Below are 22,381 nucleotides of genomic sequence, written 5' to 3'. Positions count from 1 at the left end.
ATTACCGATAAAGTTTTGTGCACTTCGTAAGAAACAACAAATCTAACAACTTGCTAAAATTTGCAGTGGCTGACACTCCGAGGTTCCCAGTTTATACATATAATATACATACACGCAAACCGATCTGGACATTGTGGAACACAATTTTTTTTTTTTAGTACGTCAACGGTGGCAAATAAGCATACGGCCCGCCTGATGGTAAGCAGTCACCGCAGCCTATGGCACAGTGTGGGATTTTCGATCAGATTTGACTATTTTCATTGTTTAATTCATCGCATTAGTCTCGTCAAATAAAAGCTCAGAATGAAACTCCAAAATTTCTATCATGCGTAGTTTTGGAGATAATCATAAACTTGAGATATGTCCATAGAAAACATAGAAACGAAATTTCTTATTTTATGTGCATCTTTTTTGTGTCAATCTAATTTATATCTATTAGGGATATATTGAAGTATACATTTCATCAAAATAAAGTTAAAATTTCTTATTCTGGGTGGCGATATAATTTTTTTTAATATATTGAAAAACTTTTTTTTGCTCGATAATCCTACATTTCTAGCATTTTATTTCTAAACGAAACTGTTCTATGCTATAAAAGGCGGTACTGAAAAAAAAATTGAATTAAAATAACGCAGGATTGCCGAGATATGCATTTTTAAATATTTGGGTCAGGGCTGTCACATAAGTCCGGTGGTGTACTTAGGTGAATACCTACATAGTTACAATGTCTGGAAATACAATGAATTATAATGATTAATCTTTATTGTTTTGATATTTAAGCATTTATTCAGTACATTAAGTATTTATAAGATAAATTGTTATACCACAACGGATGTGTTGTTATGTTACTAACCAATATAGTCTTGCCTAAAAGCCTTAACTCTACAGCAGAACGAACGGTCATATCAGCACTGCGTTATATCTCTGATGAAGGATATCATGTGGTATTGGGAAGGGGTCCGCCCTCGTAAAGCAATTGCTGAAACCCAATACTTATACATTATATCTGGAGGAGCGGGGGTGAGGCGTCATGGTGCCGGTAAAGACCCATGACGCTGCTTTGCCCCGGCAGGAGCTGACCCAGGCCGGTGAATCTAGGAACAAATTCTGGCGTTATGACAGAGAGCACCACACGAGGAAAATCAATAAGCAAATTACAATCCTAGATCTTTTTCGGTGTGCGTTAGAGTCATCTGATCCTTACATTTCACATTTCTCCCTGAAAGACCGTTTAAGTAAACAAAAGCGTCAGCCTATACCGGCAAAAGTTTTGGCCATTTTAAAACCAATCGAACCAAATTCTTCCATTGCAACAGAGGAGTCGGATTTGTCGGAATTGGAGTTAAGCACGGATTTAATTCTCCCTACAGAAGAAATTCTACTTCATTCAGATGATGATGATAATGATGTTGACGACTGAAGACGATTCTCATTTAACTGGCTAATTCAAATTATCTGTTAAAAACTATATTACTGTATCATGTCTTAAAGTCAATCTTGACAACCCTATTTCCATAGAAATCGGTAAAAAATTTAGAAATGTTATAAATCCTAAATCCCGCAAGATTAGCTTTTGAAATTTTGAGTAGTTATAGTTAACCATATTTTAAATATATTTAATAAAAAATAAAACGCTAATATCGGAAAATATAGGAGATATAAAAAAAATGTTTGAAAACTTTAGTAACTTCTAACTTTTAACTGAATGACACTAAAATGCTGGATTTTTCGTACAATTAATGAGTATCTCTCACTAAAACTCAGAAATAAAAATTGGAACTATATTGACGGTACTTTAGTAATTATGCCAATAAACATGTTTTCTTAAGGTCATTGACCTAATCAACAAAAAAATATTGTGCGTTAACTACGCAAGATAATCATTCGGGAGTTTTACACTGGGATGCAGGATATTATAATGCGTATTATAAAAATATAAAACGAGGGTGGTCAAAACTGATCGAAAATCCCACACTGTGTATGGACGCCTGCAACTCCAGAGGTGTTACATGCGCGTTGCCGACCCTTTAAAAACCTGTACACTCCTTTTTTGAAGAGCCCCATATCATTTAGGCTCTAGGGTATGAGGATGAACACCCTGCCGATGGCGAGCGGTGCGGTGATAGAAAGTGGCCGTTGGCATCATGTCAAACAATTCCTCAGAGCACAGCCCATTGTACAAGCGGTAGAACACACACAAGGAGGCAAAGTCTCTCCTTAGACTTAAAGGTTCAATACCGCTTGTGAGTTTGGGATCGTCAACGATTCGCACAGCACATAATATAATTACACGGCATTTCCAGAAATGTCCAGACACGAGTACGATTCTAGACACCTTATCTAATAAGGTGACTGGACAGTGTTATTCTTTTTCTGATTCACAAAAGAGCTCATTTCCATGTAATAGTTCTTTTTCTTCATGGAAAAATACACGAAGTAATGTCTAGACACAACAATGCAGTCTGAATCATTTACACCTAAAGTAACAAATAAACAAGCCTGACGAATACGCCAATAATCTTTCACAGCATCCTGGAGCATCAAAAAGAGCATAAAGTCATGTTGACTAATCAACACGAACGTCGATTCACTTTAGGAGGTTTATATACCTATCAACTTCGCCATCTCCGTCTAGCGGCCTGTCTATCAATCCCAAACACGGCCGTACCAATTTAATGCAGTTCAGAAACCAACTTTATACTTACAACGATGTCTTAAGGCTTTGTGATTAGGACTAATTTGAGTTGTAAGCTAATCTGGCGAACCGCAAGGTTATGGTGGTGGGTGTTGTGGGAAAAAATCGCCTCGTGCCTTTTAATCTACCGTATTAGAAACGCGGTGTAATGCCGGCGAGTCGAGGACCTTGGCGGAATGCGAGTGACGTTCGTTTATTTCATTTTTAATCGACGCGTTATCGAACTGGCCAGGAAAGTTTGGACCTGTGTAAATTACATGAGAAGTTCATTTAACGCTTACCTTACATGAAACTAATTGATTTACCAAGTCTTCTCTTCTCCCTTTTCATTTCATGCCATCTGTCGGTAATAGTGTGTTATCTTATCTTTTAATCATGGACCCTTTTGGATGGTTCTACTTAGTGGTTGTACTTATCTCTTTAGCAGTTGATCCCATATGCAGCTACGACACAGAAACTCATAGCAATTTTGAGAAATTTGCGTGGTTTACAATGCTGAAGAGAGCATGACAGGGCTACAGATGTTCAAGTTGCGAAGAGTTTACAAAATGTTGGATAAAAATCTAGAAAAAAATTTCAAGGGAACTTTACATACAGAAAGATGAGAAATTTCTGAAATGTGTCGATGTGGAAATTTCGTAATTTTGGAAACGTTCCGAATATAGTAGTAGGCAGGGCTTTATAAACAATCTTTTGTATGTGACCACAAGGATTCATGAGTGCCTGACCACCTAAAAGAAGAACCCATCTTACAGTTTGCCTTTGTACTAAATAGTGCGGCACTTCTTTTGAGGTGGGGTTTAAAGCCTTTTCCACTCATCGCCGTTTTCACTCATCGGCTTCTCCAGCATGACATAAAACATAGATCAAATTCGTTTTTACCAGTGTACTTATTAAAGGTCTTCAATTTTGAACTGCTTTGGACAGACAGCATGGCGGTCTTTGGTGTCGGAGGCCAAGATCCACTTCGGATCGTCGCGCCACCGCAGTACGTACTTATAACATACCCCAAGTCGTTTACCAGCCGCTATTGCATTGTGTGCATACAAAAAAGTGACTTTTCAAGAAATGCATGAAACTTTTACACGTTTTTTCGCTTACGACCCTTTGTTCTTTGGTCCTTGAACTTAACGAGTTCCCTGTAGTGGTTAGCCCAATAACGGTGTGACCTCACACGAACTCGTTAAAAGAATGTAAGGATCAAGTAATTTAGGGTACAAGGTACTCCTACTGCAGGATGCAGCGGCAGATGACGTGCGACGTGACGCTGCGACACTACCTCTTCTTCTATGTAAGGTCACTGTGGGCAAGACCGTCTACAAGGCAAGTCCGTCAACACATTATAACTTTTGAATTAGAAAGCGTTTGCCGCTTTGGCGTCGAGTTTATAAATCTGTTTTTCGCGCTAGTTCTTTCACTCTATAACAGATGGCGTTGTGACAACGAACTTCAGAGCAATCCGCGTAAACAAGTCATTACGTGTATGGAACTCGAAGTGATAGTGCGACAGCCTCTGCAAATAAAATTGTTAAAAATAGTCTGTGACAAGATTTTGCACCAGAAATTGACTACGTAAGTAATATAAGACCCAGCAATCTTTATTATGTGTTTAAATTATCAGATATTGGCTTAGTTTTGTAATTATACGTTCCATCATTCATCACATTAAAATTTTGCTAAGTTGGAAAGTCCGTCTACTATGCACCAGGCAAGTCCGTCATATGCCGGACTTTCCTTGAATCAGAGGTTACCAACTGTTAAATGGCTTCAATATTATTTATTACGATTTTATAAGGTTACTACAGATACGCATCTTTACGACATTGCGCATGATGTTTGTGTTTGTTAACAATTTTAATCTCGAAACTACTAAAGAAATGTAAAAAATACAAATAAGAAAATACCTTTTAAGTAAATAAATAAATAAATATTGGCCGCAAACTAAGCATAGCTTAGCTTTTACTATTGGCGACGACATATACAAACTTATATAGATAAATACATAAAAAACGAACATGACTCGAGGAACAAATATCTGTGTAGATTATACAAGCAAATGCCCCTACCGGGATTCGAACCCATGAGCATCGCCTTCATATGTTATATTATTATACCTATGACACATACTATTACCCTTTTTACTCCTCTTGAATTTTAGAATACGGTTGTACAGTCATATTTTCTTGACAGTTTTGAAGATTAAAATCATTGCAGCCATATCAGTCCGTACGTATTTTTTATTTCGGAACATTTATTGTACTTATCGTGGTTTAGGCGTTTTGCCTACACCGTGATACAAGGTTACGCGCCACGCCAACGCTGTACCGCGCGTGCCACGCCGCTATGTGACGTGGGTTCTTCGCCTTACTTATCCTGAAAATTTACGTATGTAGGGTACCGACTTGTGTTATGGAGTTTGATTTGCCAATCACTATTTGATTTAAACTAAAACGGTGTTCGTAGTTTAAAATCGCTACTACTATGAGTTTATTTATGTAACCCTCTTTGACCTCCGTAAATTTAAAACAACGAGTAAATTTAAAATGACTATTGGTATTTTATTTGAGAAGTCCAAAAGATAAGTACGTATAATTATTTTCCAAAAAAGGTTTACCACCCCATTTACGTAACATATGCCTTACCTTACTCATACGGACTTACCTTTTAATAAGAAAAATTGTGTTTATTTCGAATCTAAACCCTATATTAAAAAGTTTAGAGTACACTTTTCATTGTCTTGTTTCATTCTTTGTAAGGATTCGAATACGAACACATAAGCACCCATAGTATGGCTGATATCGTTACTAGACGGACTTACCTTAAACTACATGGGAAGTCCGTCTACTCGCCGAATTTTTAAAAATAGTATTGTTTTTGCTTAATTTATTATTAAAATGATCTGTCACTATAGCTTAACTATTATTTATGAAATTCTTCATCGTATGTGAATACAAGCGGTCACGTAAGTGAATAATTAACGGAGCTAGAATACTCCAATGTGAAAAATAAATAAAGTATGCCGGTCTTGCCCACAGTCACCTTATTTCTATAGTTACTTCGTATCGCTACCTGCGAATGTTATTTGTCTTTTGCGTGTGTGCTTGCAAATAAATTATTTTATAGAAATACATAGAAACCAGTAGTGTCGTAGCGACACGTCGTCTTTTGCTGCTGTCTGCGGTCGGGTGTCAACTTTTAGGTATCTTTAAATGTAAATTGGCTAAGGTAAATTTACTGAAGTTGCTTCTATCTTTGCCTTGTAAACAGATTCACCTATGTTTGTTTTGTATGATATTGTAATAAATCGGTCGTATTTAAAAAATGGTCAAAACAAAGAAACCACGATAGCATGAAGCATACCCGTTTTAATTGCTCTGTCTAAGCTAGACAAACAACAACATATCGTATGGGTGAACCATATAAAAAAACTGCAGAGATCACGTGATAGAATCGTAATCGTAAATCCGTGTTACCGCGAGGAATGTTAGCATTATAGTAATAAAGGCGGGGAAGGAAAAAAGCTGGCGATTATACTTGGATGGTAGCGCGAGCGCATAGTATATGCCGTTTATTGAGATGCGCGCGCGCACGGGACGGTTAGACTGTGTAAAGATAAAGATACTTTATTCTCCAAATAGGCATATTACAATGCGTCTTATGAACGTCAAATAAAGCTACGCTGGATCTAACCCCACACCTCCGATCCGAGAAGATTAAAAATCCCTTCTAAATTGGAGGAGTGTATCCCAATATGGGACCGGCAAGAAACTCGGCAGGACACATCTTTAAAAAAAATCATTACATCTTATAACTAACATGCATTAAATAAAAAAATAAAGTTTAAATTAATAAGGAATTAAAAAGGAATCATAAAATAACATACACGTAGGTACTTTCTTATAGAAATTTGATGCACTAGATTGTTAATGCAGGAAGTTATCATTCCCAAACAACGCAACTCCACACCAAAATAATGCAATGCTCGCTATTTTGTGCCTGTTTCTTCGCCTCGATTATGGACTGTACACTTGGCAATAATCAAGCAAAAAACCATCTGCAACACGCTTCGTCAAAATATGCAACTCTATGTTATGTTGATGCATGTTCTCTAGATACAATAATCTTCGCGCAGTACACCACAAGCGTGCGCGCGCGCCGTACCGCCGCCGCGCAAAAACGCGTCTGCGCGGTAATGAAGAACTGGAAGGGCACGTATTAATTAGCGACGCGTGCCGGCATCGCGCCGATACTAACATTACTAATAGCCTGCTGCTTTATTCGTATCCATACTGAATTAGATAAACTGAGAGTCAGGTTTTTTCAGGGATATATAAGTAGAATAATGATCTCTCTCTTCTCTGAGAATGTAGCCATGTAAAAAAGTGACTTAAAGGCTGCATTACCACTGCCTATTATATATAGGCTTATTCATAAAAAAAAATAACAAATTTACGCAAGCGTCACTTGACTGTAATTATGGGTAAGTACGACATTATTAGAAAGTTGATGCTCCATGTTTAACTTTTGACGCAAACTCTATTTTAAGAGAAGTGGCCAATAATGGCTGCGTTTTATATCCCCTCCCACAATTTAGCAGGGATTTAAATCTTCTCGGGTCAGAGGTGTAGGGTTAGAGCCGGCGTAGCTTTATTGGACGTTCATAAACGCATTGTAATATGCCTACTTGGAAAATAAACTATCTTTATCTGATCACTACCTAAGACATCTATCATAACACTTCGATTGCATTTAAACAACACTTTCCGCAAATATTTCGTGAATCGACAGAGTTTAGAAACATAGGAGATAAATCCTTATTCATAAAATTTAGCAATCCTCAATAGTTAATTTATATTTAATCGCTTTCTTACAAATACATAAGTCAAAATGACGGATTAATACAAATGATTAATAGCTAATTTTGTCTTGTAGTGCGTTTATGAATACCGTCAAAAAAAAAGAGTCGAATGGTTAAAAGTAACTGTTACAATCTTTCCTCGAACTAAACTTCAGTTTAACAATATTATCACATCTAATTTAAATGAGTTGTATCATTGTGCATTCAACACACAGCTCCGCGACAATATATCGCTGTCAGGAGCTGTCATCAGATTCTTATCGTTCGCGACAAAATCTTATCGCGCATCTAACCAAATGAGCCGGATAAAGGGACAGCTCGGCTATTAACCCTACATAGAGAAAGGTTGTCCAAGAAAGGTTTAAGTATTGGTAACGTGGGGACGCGTAATAATGGTTCTTAACTCCTTGGGTGTCCTGAAGTCCATAGTCTTACCACCGACGAGCCGATGGCAATAGTACGTTACTGCAGAGGCCGGGAAAGGGCAATTCGCGGATGAGTTCCGATTTTGTCGGACGACGCAAAACGGAGTCCGATAAAGAAGACGAATCCGCGAATTGCTATTCCTACTCGTACCGAGGTAAATTATAAATAAATAATAAAGTAATAACTTCCCGTCCGCTAAAGCAGGACAGTAATGGTTTGACTTTTTTAATTTGAATTAGACCATAAAGAAGAACTTCTTGTACTATTTTTGCTACAATACGGTGAAAATTTCTGAGCATACTTATAAATCTTATAATAGAGAAAATGATGATAAATGACAATGTGATAAAATATAATACCCTATACGATGATCCATTAATACTGATCAGCAATCATTGAGAGCATTGTATAACAAATAAAAATTACACCTACCAGCATCATTCTAAATTCAAGCGATGCCAGAACTAGTCGTTGAGAATTTGTTGTAACTGGGGGCCAAGTCAAGGTGACAATCGTACATCGACAATCGCGAAAAATAAATAATGACAGATGGTACGAAAAGTCACGTAACTATTTCCATATATTTCAGTACCAACGATTGTCATATTGCCTAGGCCTCTTGAAGTTACAAACCTGTCGAAAAATGAAGTCAGTCATCGAATCAGTTCAGTGGCGACGCGGTGAGAAGACGGTATATAATTGTCGGTAATATTTAAACTAGGTGGGTGCCGAGTTGTCTGAACTTTACAAAGAACAAAACTAAGAAAAAAAAACATCAAGTGTGCATCATGAAATGGACTCAACTCAGCATAATGCTATGAAAATAGAGTTGGTCTTCCGTAGGGCTTTTAATGATGCCACGACAGATATGTAACAAACCCATCCTTATTTATATGGTATCAAAGGTGTGTTATATATTTTGGCCACTTTGGCTATGCGTCTGATGCGACTGTACAGTTCACTCACTAAGGCTTCAGACTAGCGTTTTACACGAGCGTACGCGTACGATCGTAGAGCCTAAATTTAGGGCAAAATAACGAGCGCGTAATCTCGTCAAAACCAAATGTAGGGAAATGTAACGCGCGTGTAAGTTCGTACCGCCGAAACGACCGTATACGCGCGTAAAAATACAGTAGTCTGATACCGCCATAATGAAGCTCCAAAAGTTCAAACATACCGCGTTGCATTACGTACACGGCTGACAAAGCAAGTTTTGCAGCTTGTTAACCATATAATAAAGGTGTTGAAGTCGCCCGGTGTACACCATACACATATCGACGAGTTTAAGGCCACGTAAGTTCTTGTTCTTCACTCACCCTCACTGATCGTAAGCGCGAGCGAGATGGATGTGCGTGCTCAGGACTGCGGATATCATGTTTATGATTTTTTATTTTTTGTGTGTTTTAATAATAAGAAAAAGTAATCGCTAAGTTCCCTCAAGCATGATATTGCCGATTTTTAGATGCAATTTTCATATTGCTTTTGTGTAATTTTTTTTTAAAGTGCATCTTAGACTTATATTCGTGTTTTTTTTTTCTTTCGAGCGAAAGTCAAAAACTCAGGATTTAAATCGCTGAAGACACTCGAGAAAGGCCTTAAGATTGCTAATTAAATTTATGGCAGCCGTATTATTATTATTATATATATATATTTTTTTTTTCTTTTACACAAGCTGACTAAATCCCACAGTAATCTCAATAGAACTTGTGTTGAGGGTACTTAGAAAACGATATATATAATATATAAATACTTAAATACATAGAAAACACCCATGACTCAGGAACAAATATCCGTGCTCATCACACAAATCAATGCCCTTACCAGGATTCGAGCCCGGGACCATCGGCTTCATAGGCAGGCTCACTATCCACTAGGCCAGACGTCATCATTGTATCGTATTGTGATCCAAAAAAGCGCTACGAATTCTTAAAAACCCCGTTTTTAGAACCTACTGTACCTTAATAGCAAGCATGACTAGGTATCGGGGCGCGGCCGGCCGTTGACCCGGCAGGAAAGCATTACGTCCAATTTGAAGTAGTTTTTTAGTTAGCTAATATTACCGAGTATTAATAAGCTTGAGAAGATGTGATAAGGAGTTAGTGAGAATGTGAACGACATCCGCTTATGGAACGGGCAGCTGAAGTCATATCAGATAATTTCGTGACAATTAAAGGGCCGTGGGACATAGTGATTACTAGATTAAATTATTCGTTGCTTATCAGAAGAATGCTCAGCTAATGCAACATTAATCAATTAATAATATGAACTAAACTATGGAATTAACCCAATGTAGTCAGTTACTGATTCTGGGCATTTTTCGCAAATCGACCACCATTGTGCCTATTTTGCGTGAATTCGACGTAGCGCTACTCTAACCACCCCAGCTCCTCCACGAAGCCTAGCAAAGCTTTCAGGTTGCTAACTGCCTAGTTTACCGTGCACGGAGTCCCTAGATATTTCCGGACTGATACGACCTTCAAGACAAGAGGGTACTCCCATCTTAAATGCCGGCAACGCACTTGAAACCTCATTTGGTGTTGCAGGTGTCCATGGGCGCATGTAATTGCTTACTATCAAGCGATTCATCTGCTGTTTCGTCTCCTATATTACAAAAAAACTAGCTTAAGAAGTAGTAGGGAATCCTGACGGATCCGGAAAAAATAATGTCTTAGTTTTATATTATTTATATTATATTAAGTATCGTGATTTTTTACAAAAAGAGGATATAAGAAAGAAAGGAGTGAGTGCTGAGGTGACGAAAGATAAAGGAGAATGGAAGAGAAAGACATGTTGTGCCGACCCCATATAACGTGGGATAAGGGCAGAAAGAAAAATATTTTTTACAATCACAAAATTTCTGTCACCAAAGGCCTCCCGCAAAAAACATTGGCAAGAGAGTCATTATTTTCAGTCGTACGCTCTTATCGAACTGTTCTTGTGAGTCCTGCGGCTGTAGCAGGGTTGCATTTTTATCACTCGTCTCTATGCCTGTCACTATCGCACTTACATACTTGTTAGAACGTGACGGGCATAGTGAGAGAGCATGCTACAGTCGCTGATGAAGATGTTATGTTTTCGCTGCTATCAATGTGACAGCGGCCTTTGTAAAATGTGTCCAATCAGCGTGACGCATTGCAAAAACACTACAAGTACCTACTGCAACGGATTTTATAGTTAGATGATACTGCTCGACATGTTTTGTTTTATTTCCTCATGCAGGATTAAGTAACGTGTGACAAGGATAAATATAGGGTTACGCAACAGGAAGCCTACAATGCGGCCGGAATTAGAGCGGCTCGGGACGGACCGAATTAGAACGGGCACGAGACAAAAAGTATGGAGAAACAAGCGCCTAAACGACAACGGGGCGACTCTCACACCGACGAGGTTGCAAATGCAACATTTTTTTTTCAATACATTATTCTGAAAATGGCTTTTTGTTCCCGTCTTGGGTGGCAACAGGCAAAGTGGCACTTTTCTGTTCTAGGACGCATAGGACGCTGTGGCGCTCATATTCATTTTATTCATAAAACCAATTTATATGTCAAAATTATGGATCAATCTTAAATTATTAATTCACGGATTTCACTAAACGCGCGTGCATACGCCGGTCATAATCTTCTTCAACCTAGCGTTTTCCCGGCCTAGCGCCAGGGTCCACTTTCCTACTTAATCTTCTCCACTTTGCCCGGATTTCGGCATTCTCTGATGTGAGATTGTTTTCTTCCGTGTCCTCTGTCACGACGTCCAGCCAGCGCTTCTAAGATCTACCGCGGCCGCGTGATCTAGGGCCTTGAACAGTGAGGTTGAGGCATCTGTTTCCGACGTAGTCTACTGGTCTGCGGCTTATATGGCCATACCATCGGAGGCGACTTTCCTGCAGCTTATCCGCTACGTCACGGACGTTACTTAAAAATTAAATAAATGTCACCTGTAATATTTACGGTTCGTGTCCAACGCATTGCATTATACTTAACAAACCTTAAAAAGGACTACGTTTCTCAATAAATATAAAGAATAATACATATATTTATGTATAAACATCAACACAAAGACTAAAACAATGCGTCCATCAGGTCAATAGCTGCTAACAACGTATAAAACGTATAAGCCACTGTATATTTCAAGATATAATTACACCTGCCATACCAAGCTATGTATGGAGGAGGAATTTTCGCAGATATACATATAGATGCCGCATGTATCGCTGATGAAAAAAAAAAACAGACTTTATGGGCAACTGACTTACGAAGCTTAACCAAATTGGACACGTTGTCAACAACATCTTTTCTCGGCACATTTTCGTCGTGTTTTGGGCATAATAATGCTTTTTCATTGTTTATGTGAGTTACGTTCCATCGTTTTTCATTCTCATTATTTTATATTGACTGAATAAAAAAAATACGAAATTATTATGCAAAATAGGTACAAACATAAGTTATTTAAAAACCATATACAGTCTGAAAGCTTTTTTTTAACCAAAACCAGGGATTATCGAAAAAAGTAGGATGGGAACAGAAATGACAGAGTACCTAATTCGGAAAGAAACAAATAAGTCGTTTTCGCACAAATAAATACAAATTACTCCTCTCCAAACAAATAAAGCTTTTTAAGGGCCATCGTTGGCAAGCCATTTCCACGATTGCTTTTTACCGTGCCCATTGGATTTAAGCACTTTACAGAACATCTGCAGTGAATGACGCGTCTGATCTATGCAAAAATATATGTCTGTGGGAATTTTTAATCATCCTACTCACTGTAACTATTACCACTAATGTTTATACAATACCGGAACAAGTAAACAAACGGCTGATTGTTTTGTTTATGTTTCTCTATGTTTAATTACAGGCATTTAAAGGTGAGAGTCGAGTATTTTATTGCTAATTATATTTTATAATTTATGAATAAAGTTCCAGGTATGAATATTGAATATATTGTTGAAATACCGCCATTTCTATCATTTCCGCTTATCTATATTGTGTTTTAATGAGTATTGGTTAATGTGACGGGGTTAGTAGCCTAACGGTATTTACATGTATGGAATGTGGAAGAGATCCCTAGGATTTCCTAATGTAACTCGCTATGTACCTATCTACTTGTTTTGTGCAATAAAACGATACGATCTTCAAACCTTCAAGAAAAGAGCGTACTCCCAATCTTTAAGATCGCCAACGCACTTACAGTACAGTCAAGGGTAATATTATTTGTAGTCGTGATTCCAAATATCAAAAAACAAATTTCCCCATGGGTCTAACCACATAATCACGAATTAAATCTAATGTATTCCCTTGAGGGGCCCAAGTAGATGAAATGTGTGGGGCCCAGGAGTATATTTTTATCACGATCTTCATACCGGTCCCCACCTTGTCAGGGGAAGGAAACTAGAGCGTTCGGGCTTTCTCGCCTCCGTTCAGCTCGGCATTGCTCCGCGCAATTATAAAGGTTGGCACAATTTGACGTTCCTTTGCGTGCACAACCACAGATAAATAAATAAAAAATAAATAAATAAATAAATAAATATTATAGGACATTATTACACAAATTGACTAAGTCCCACAGTAAGCTCAATAAGGCTTGTGTTGAGGGTACTTAGACAACGATATATATAATATATAAATACTTATAAATACTTAAATACATAGAAAACACCCATGACTCAGGAACAAATATCCACGCTAATCACACGAATACATGCCCTTACCAGGATTTGAACCCGGGACCATCAGCTTCGTAGGCAGGGTAACTACCCACTAGGCCAAACCGGTCGTCAAAACAGATAAGATAACTACATGAATTTTAAGAGCCCTAAAGTTCTCTTTACACCTTCTCTATACTTCTCGAAAATTTCAATTTCTGGCTGAAGGCACTGGCCACAGTTTGCGTTCTAGCGCAAATTTGTCACTTGCCATCCCCCCTCAAAAATATCGTGGATACCACAAGTCGTTCGCAGTGCGCTCAGTGAAGCTGTGGAATGAGCTGCCTGTTTCGCACAGACAGGCGCAATCGGTTGCGTCGCTCAAGGGGAGGTTAAAGATTATATGCTATGGTTATCTGATTGATTAATTTATATTGTATAGTTGCTTTATATTCTTTTACTTCTTTCAAATTTTTAGTGTATTTTCCCCCATTCCTTTTTGTTGTAATACATGTTTATCCTATAAGTTATGTATGTATTTATATCCTTTGTCTTTCTGGTACCTTGTTGTACATTTTGCTGCATTTGTCACCCTCTTTTTACTTTCTCCTCTTATCTACTCAAAGGTTAACTGGAAGAGATCCCTCAAAGGCATAAGTTCGCCTTTGTACTTCTTACTAATTGTCTGTTACTTTTAATATGTATTTTTGTACAATAAAGTGTTTACTACTACTAAAAGACAACAGGACATGCAGCCACGTTCGGTGTGAGTGTGCACATCATTAAATAGCCAGATATTTCTGGGCGCGACTCCCGATCCGAAACCGACACCCGGCTTGTCCACTTGACTTATATGGAGACGACGTTTCACTTTTATAAATAACGTTACGGTTCAAATGTTTATTCTAAAGTAATTAGGTAATTAAATATAAAATAAACAATTTACTTATTGAAGGTATCAGTAGAGGCGCGTATCTAACTGGTATTTCTTTTTTCATCACACTTGCTCGTAAACGGTGTTATTGTATGCCAGCATACTGAGATTGAATGAGTTATATTATGTCCACGGGCGTAATAGATTTTTTTTTTTCACTACGCCCATGGCCATATTGGGCATAATATTTCTTTCAAGTAGGTATAAATGAGTTTTACTTTTAAAATACTGACGTTTATAATGTATTTTTTACACAATTTTCAATGTGGCTGAATGCCGGATAGGTCTGTGCCTTCGATGCCTAACCTGTCCAAAATGACAATACGGTGGACGAACGTTTGAAATATCACCGTATTTAAAAAATATTTCACTTAATTTCTTTTTAAGTAGACATACGTACTTCCCACGTCCAATCAAACAAAAAAGAAATCGTTTTAGCCGTCTTCTAAAAACCTAAAAGCATAAAAAAACCCAACCGATTGAGAAATGAAAACTACTTTTAAAGTCGGTTAGAAACGAAAGCACGGTACGAAAATCATGTTTAATAAATTAACGAGGTACTAAAACAAAAAACGCACTTTAGCAGAAGGTATGTCACGAAAGCTGGTTAACTTGGTAGCCGTGTCTAACACGCGAGACACGCGACTATGACCCACGATATCCGTTGCGTATAGCCCGAGAGCCCGTTACCGAAGCACCTTGCTGTTATACCACTTTTAGCGATAATAGCAGTAGGTATGTCATGAAAGCTGGTTAACTTGGTAGCCGTGTGTAACACGCGAGACACGCGACTATGACCCACGATATCCGTTGCGTATAGTCCGAGAGCCCGTTACCGAAGCACCTTGCTGTTATACCACTTTTAGCGATAATAGCAGTAGTTATGTCATGAAAGCTGGTTAACTTGGTAGCCGTGTGTAACACGCGAGACACGCGACTTGACCCACGATATCCGTGACGTTGCGTTTAGTTCAGGAGCACGTTAGCTACATAGTGCATTGAATAACTACCAAAATTACAATTCGCAAGCGATTGATTGGTGTTTTCAAACAATTTGAGTTCCTAGATGATAACCTTAATATAAACGGGATTTTGCCACGTTTTTACTAAGGAATTTGGTACCTACGTAATAATGTACACACCGCATGTACAAACTGCAACATACTTAACTAACTTGGTAGAACTATCTCGTTTAAGCAAGTTTCACGGATGATCAATTCACCATGTCAACGATAGTCCATATTTTTGCACCCCACCTGGCACATATATTTTAATTTAGATACTCACTGGTTTTTGTTTCAGATTTGATACAACTACAGAAGTTACTTTTAGTAGTAAGTTCTAGGACTAAAAACATATCGCTCTTATTATGTTATTCATTTTTAAATCCAGTCCGCATCAGAGTTTTTTAAGGAGAATATTTACTCGTATATCAAATGCGGTCAGATTATTGCGATTATCTCACAGTCTCAGTAGCTAACTAAAATAGTTAACAGATCGTCTCATGGACAAATCGATGCACGCACAATTGATGTCTTGCTTGGAAAACGTTTTTACGTCAATTAGATGTAACAAACTGTGTCAGTCAACTCCACGGGGTAGACGGGTAATTGAAATGAAACAATTTTTTTACAGTTTTACTCAGTACCTTTAACCGGTTTTATCTCAGCGGGATCAGTGCGTCGCGTGTCACTCGCAGTTTAATACCTTCTTTATTAGTTTATCCACTCACATGCTTTTGGTAGCTGCTACCAGCGGTCACTCTTATTTAATTATAATAATAGAAGTCACTGAAAAATATCAAGCACGTGAGTGGTTATGAAAATATTGTTAAATACGAATGTAGGTATGTATTTAGCATTCGATTACTTATTATGATCTTTCTCGCGTTGTCCCGGTATTTTTGCCACGTCTCATGGAGCCTGGGGTTACTTATTGTGATAGAGTATAAAAAATACATAAAAAAACAATTATCGGAATGAGTGGGAGCATTTGAGATAAAAGTAGAGTAAGTATAACACTAGGCCCGACTCATAGTGTTGTGTTCCTGCCGGTGAGTAGGTAAGGTTATCAGAGCTTAACAAGGGTGCGGAGTATTAGGGTCGGCAACGCGCATATAACACCTCTGGAGTTGCAGACGTCCATAGGCTACGGTGACTGCTTAATCAGGCGGGCCGTATGCTTGTTTGCCACTGTCGTAGTATAAAAAAATCAATGCTTCCTCTTCATTCGATGACATGTCGAACATTTCTGGTTATCTAGAAGCAAACGGCAGCTAGAGTCCATCTAAGTTAACTTTTTAAAGACTTTAACAGAACAAAGTAAGGAGGAAGTGTCATTATAAACGTTATATTTTTATAGAAATTTGACATTCATGATAACATGGCCTCACTTTTTTTTATATTATAGGACATTATTACACAAATTGACTAAGTCCCACAGTAAGCTCAATAAGGCTTGTGTTGAGGGTACTTAGACAACGATATATATAATATATAAATATTTATAAATACTTAAATACATAGAAAACACCCATGACTCAAGAACAAATATCCATGCTCATCACACGAATAGATGCCCTTACCAGGATTTGAACCCGGGACCATCAGCTTCGAAGGCAGGGTCACTACCCATTAGGCCAAACCGGTCGTCTTTGTCATTGAACATTCCATGCAGAGTTAGCTTGTTCCGACTTTACGCTACTGACCTTAAAATTCTGATTACTGTACAATCGTACATGTACTTTATTTATTTATTTTTATTTCATTGATCAAATAAGTAACACAGCATCACAGTAAAACCAAGGCACTGTGAAACTAAAAAATAAAAGAAAATACAAGGAGACAAACAGGGCTCGGAACCGGTTTATTTTTAAATCCCGAAATATCCCAATATTTTTAATTATTTTATACTCTTTACGTAGGACTGGATCATGTATTTAGGCAACAACTTCGCATTATTAGATAGTCCCATTAAAAATGAAATAATAAACCAAAGAACGAAAAAGAACGCAATAATACCGGTATTTTTTGTATGAAGAATAAACCGGTTCCGAGCCTTGGAGACAAATACTTATTAAACATTGGTATTAAGCATTGGATTTAGGTTTATATTGGATTTGGGTGACGACGTAACAGTCGTCTCGGCGTAGGATTCGGCAAGTTGCCCCGGAACCGCCGAAACACCACACTCTTCGACCAGAAGTCCGCGCTTGCGATGGTGACTCTCACACATCGTTCGACAACACTTTTTAAGACACTGTACAAGGTTTACCTAGGTGTATAAGATACTCCCGCCGCCTTACCCTTTTGACCACCAACCTTTATAAATTTCAAAGGCCATATCACCCCAGACAAATCTTATAGCCTCAAAACGCAATAATCATAACCTTCATAACGTCGGGATGTGAATTCATATGCAGATCATATCAAAACTGCACTTTACTTATTCGGAATCATCATCTGATATTTCGGTTACCATTATGATGGTAATATAAGTAAATGATATGTGATAATGGCGGTTGAGACCTATACGACTAAAACACTTATGTTTGAGAAGCGTTATTGTTATTTTAAAATATGTTTTAGTGTTTTCGAGTCGACGTTTCAGATCTGGAATATTATCTTAATGGGAGAGTTTTTGTAGTTTCATAAATAAATAAATTAATTAATAAATATTAGAGGATATTCTGACAAAAAATGAAATTGCCATTTACCTTGTTAGCACAATAAAGAGGTTTCTATACCTTGTTAGCACAATAAAGAGGTTTCTATACCTTGTTAGCACAATAAAGAGGTTTCTATACCTTGTTAGCACAATAAAGAGGTTTCTATACTTTATTTACCTATAATCGTTATGTAAAATCTGAAGGTGCTTTTTTTACGCTTGATTACTGTCTGAAGGTATATTGGGTACTTTCTATGGTTTTATACAGTGTATAGGATTACTTGCACGGCAGGGGAAATATTTTTCGACCGTTTTTCGTCAAATTTAACAATCGGGCCAGCCGCGAGAAAGCGAATATGGCATTCAACTTCTAGTCCAAAAACCGTACGTGTCACATATTGACCCCGGTCACATGTCCAGCGGCTACGGTGATCGCTTACCATCAACCTCATCACTTACCGCTTGCATGCTTGTTGTCAAACATGTTCGGAAAACCCGGCGACTTACCTGTGGACAATACAAAACTTAATTGATTTGGGAATATTTTACCGATGCTTTAATCATAAAGCTTTTAAAAAGTAAAACGTTGGGCTCATTCATAGGTATAAAGAAAATTACCATTGAAGGATTTAACAAACGGAGTCGCCTTTAAGAGCTTACCCCTCTGTCGAGAATATCGCCTAATGGTCATATTTATTGTTTGGACTGACGTTTAACTGACATGGCTATTTGTACTTACGTTACGTAGCCATACATTTGACGTGCCCCGCCTCCGCAGAAATCAGCAAACTGTTTTGTACAGAAGATTACATACAAGTCGTCTCCACAGTTTTTGTTAAATCCTGCAACTTTATAGTCCATTTATTTTAAGATATCCACAGGAAGTCTCATAACCTTAGCTCATACTAGAAAAAATGTGACCCCATGTAGTATAAAAATATACCCTAAGGATGTGATTATTAAACTGCAGTCTTGACTCACCATCACAAGCACCGTCTGTCAAGAAGTCTCGCTCTCTAATCAAGGGGCTTAATTCTTTTAAATTAGTTGATTATGCGAGTCACCTTGGACTTGGGAATGCAGACAGTGAACGACCGACATTTCGTACGAGTATGTGCGCGTGCGATGGTAAATGGATTCTACTGTTCCTTATCGTTAGGGACCACCGAGGTTTGGTTTATGGATTAAAAATACACTGAAGTTAAAATTATTAAGACCGGTACACACGTTATGCATACTCTGGTTCCCCTTGCAATTGCTTACCTTGCGTATTTATTGCAGAGATAACTAACCACCTGCAACCAAGTTTCTATTTTCTAGTAGGGTCAGTTATCTCTGCTAATTACTGTACTCCGCAGAGGACCGGAGGCGTGCTGCGATGTAACCTTTATCTTCAGTGGAAGGCAAAAAAGGCATTGACCACATCAGATGCACATGCAACCCTGCGTAGACACGCGAGTTGTAATCTATGGAATTATATGACAGCTATTACACCGCTTGCGTTGCGTGCTTTCATTGCCATATATACAAGGACGTGCCTTACGGACAATAAGAATGAGGCCAGAACACCGCTGTTCTGGCCGCGCACACGAATTCGAGCCAATCGTGCAGTCTAACGCCACAACGCGATTGGTTGAAGAGTTCGCATCACAAGCGCGACTGGTCGCAACTACTTGCGGTAGACTGCACGAGTGGCTCGAATTCGTGAGTGACACCACTGCACTAGCACCATTCTTAGTGCCCGTAAAGCCTGTCCTTACCAATCAATCGTCAATGCGTGCATTAGGTTACAAGCGAGTGATCTTGCATACGCATTGCTCATCTGTGGTCGTGTCAGTCGTGTGTTTGTTCTGTTTTCTACGCGCGAAACCAAAAACATCTTAAGGATCTATAAACAATATCAAAACTATCAACACATCAATGTGGATCAAGTATATCGAAATCACGTGTTTATAAAATAGTTTAAATTAAGCACTTAAATACTCTTCCACAAAAATGTATCCCCTAAGCTGACAGCTTAATTCGAAACCGCCAAACGCCAAGCGCAAGTTGTTTTTGGAAAAACAACGACGGGCGATATGAAAAAGATCGCGAGTTCCGAGAAACGATTCCAACGTTAAAAGCTAGCCTGGGGGTTGCTAATAACCCCATTGTTCCATTGAAGGGAAACGAGTTGGAAAGATGGGGTTAAGAAATTTCGCTAATCGTCTAAGTACTAATACATAGTGGTATAAAGAAATACAAAGTCAGGCATCCGATTTTTGCGGTGTTTGGGTAAATCAATTTTTTCCTGTTACTCGTTGCCATGGTTGTGGTCGTGTAGGTCACTTTCAAAACCCTGATTTTATGATATTTAAAATAAGATATATTTTTATGGCAGTTAAATAAGCCCTCTTCTTAATGGGTTATCTACTAGCATGTTAGTAGTCAGTAGAACCACAGAATAAGTAATAGTACTACCGTACAGAAAGGATACTTCCTACAAAACCGAAGTTTGACAGTGATTCAGGGCCGAATCATGTTGTCCCTTTCTAATCTATGGAACTACCCCTTTCGGCTATTTAGGGTTATCAAAATTCACGTAATTATCTTATCTGTGGTTGTGCACGCAAAGGAACGTTATGTTTTGCCTACCCTAATAACTGCTCGGAGCAATGCTGAGCCAAACGGAGCCGAGAAAGCCCGAACGCACTAGTTTCGTCCCCCTGGTAGAACGTAGTATAACATTTCTAACAAAGTATGCAACTATTGTAGTATTGTAAAAAAAGTTGATACTTACACCCATTTACTTTCTCACTTACAGAATTAGTCGAATTACATATTGAACTTAAATATTTATTGTATAAAACAGCAAGTCCGTGTTGAACTAGGTAAGCAAAATAAAGTGTTCGGTAACATCAAACAAAGCAAGACAAACAAAAGCTTACGTATAAACAACAAAGCGTCCAACTTTACGTCGCTTAAGGACAACAGTTTTTTTAGCGTTTATTGAAAAACTTTTTTTATTGGAAATATTTTGTGTTAAGGCGCGGTGTATAGTAAAATGCGCTATTTTTAAATCGATATTTACAGGCTTGTACAAGGATTTCATCGATTATTTTCTAGTATGTATAACTTCAGTCTTTGAACTAGCCGTATGCTTGTCAGAAACACGATGGCTCATCTTTTTCTCGATAGATTTTTGCTTTGAAAATATGCTTAAAACTGTATTTATTTCGATATTTTAGAAGTACTATGATGAATATCAATATGAAATTTACTTCATTCAATAGCTTTTAAGTAACTCTAACATTTTGCTTGTCAGTTTATCGATGCGTTTAATTATTCATTCATAATTATGAATTCAACATTTTGTCTACTAAACGTTACCCTGCGCGGCAATACCGTCAGTACGCCAGTACGCCCGTGACCACTGTCAGCGTCGGACCTGTGCTAGTTTAGCGGACGTTACATAAAATAGATAATCACACTATAAATACACAAATATGTTATACACACAATGTTTTCATCACTCTTACGAAGAAAAAACTAAGATTCTTAAATACGGTGACATTTCAGACATCCATCCGTCATATTATCTTTTTTGAGAAGTTTTACACACGCACCTGTCCGGCATACAGCCACGATTAACCAAATGATGAAATGGTGCCTTGCACCCGAGTTAAACACTCTACTTTTCATTTTTAATACGAGGAAGGTAAAATACATGTACATTTTAAAAAACACTGCTAAGTATAAAATTCAGTAGTACTTATTTCGTGAGGGGTACCTACTTTTAATTATCAATTTAGGTAAAATAATAATGGCTATTACAGTAATAATCAAATTGAATACCTATTTTTAAACGTAAACAAATAAAATTAATCCGCTTGTTTAATTTATATAAGTCATTATATTGGAAGAGCTTCATTTTTAACACATACAGGATGCAGGAGATATACTGGATTTAAATAGTGCTTAGTGAAAGGTACCATTTCACGTTTTTGTGGAAGTGCTCAAATGGCTGTAATAGTTTATGTTATAAGTGTTGAATTTGTTTGGTATTTCTGGTTTATTAACTTTCATATGGTATACACTTAAGACTTTATTTACAACATTTATCAACTATTTTATTTTGTAAGGTGAGCAGGAGTGACCCTTCAAATTCCATTCAAAATTTTGCAAGTA

At 37.8% G+C, this 22,381-nt stretch overlaps 1 protein-coding gene across 4 annotated transcripts in view; it reads right to left on the bottom strand.

Annotated features, from left to right (window-relative positions):
* LOC133523809 (mitochondrial cardiolipin hydrolase-like) overlaps positions 1–22,381 on the bottom strand; it is a 267,377-nt gene that overhangs the window by 88,194 nt on the left and 156,802 nt on the right. Inside the window, exon 5 of one of the 4 annotated variants that reach the window (XM_061859548.1) lies at positions 18,674–18,721. The exons of the other annotated variants lie outside the window; for them this stretch is intronic. The gene's annotated coding sequence lies outside the window, so the exon portion shown is untranslated. The remainder of the gene's footprint in view (positions 1–18,673; positions 18,722–22,381) is intronic. 4 annotated transcript variants of the gene reach the window in all.

The sequence above is a fragment of the Cydia pomonella genome, chromosome 12 (genome assembly GCF_033807575.1).
Source record: "Cydia pomonella isolate Wapato2018A chromosome 12, ilCydPomo1, whole genome shotgun sequence".
Taxonomy (NCBI): Eukaryota; Metazoa; Arthropoda; class Insecta; order Lepidoptera; family Tortricidae; genus Cydia; species Cydia pomonella.
The sequence above is the reverse complement of the archived record's forward strand: the minus strand, read 5'-3'. Positions and strand labels throughout refer to the sequence as shown.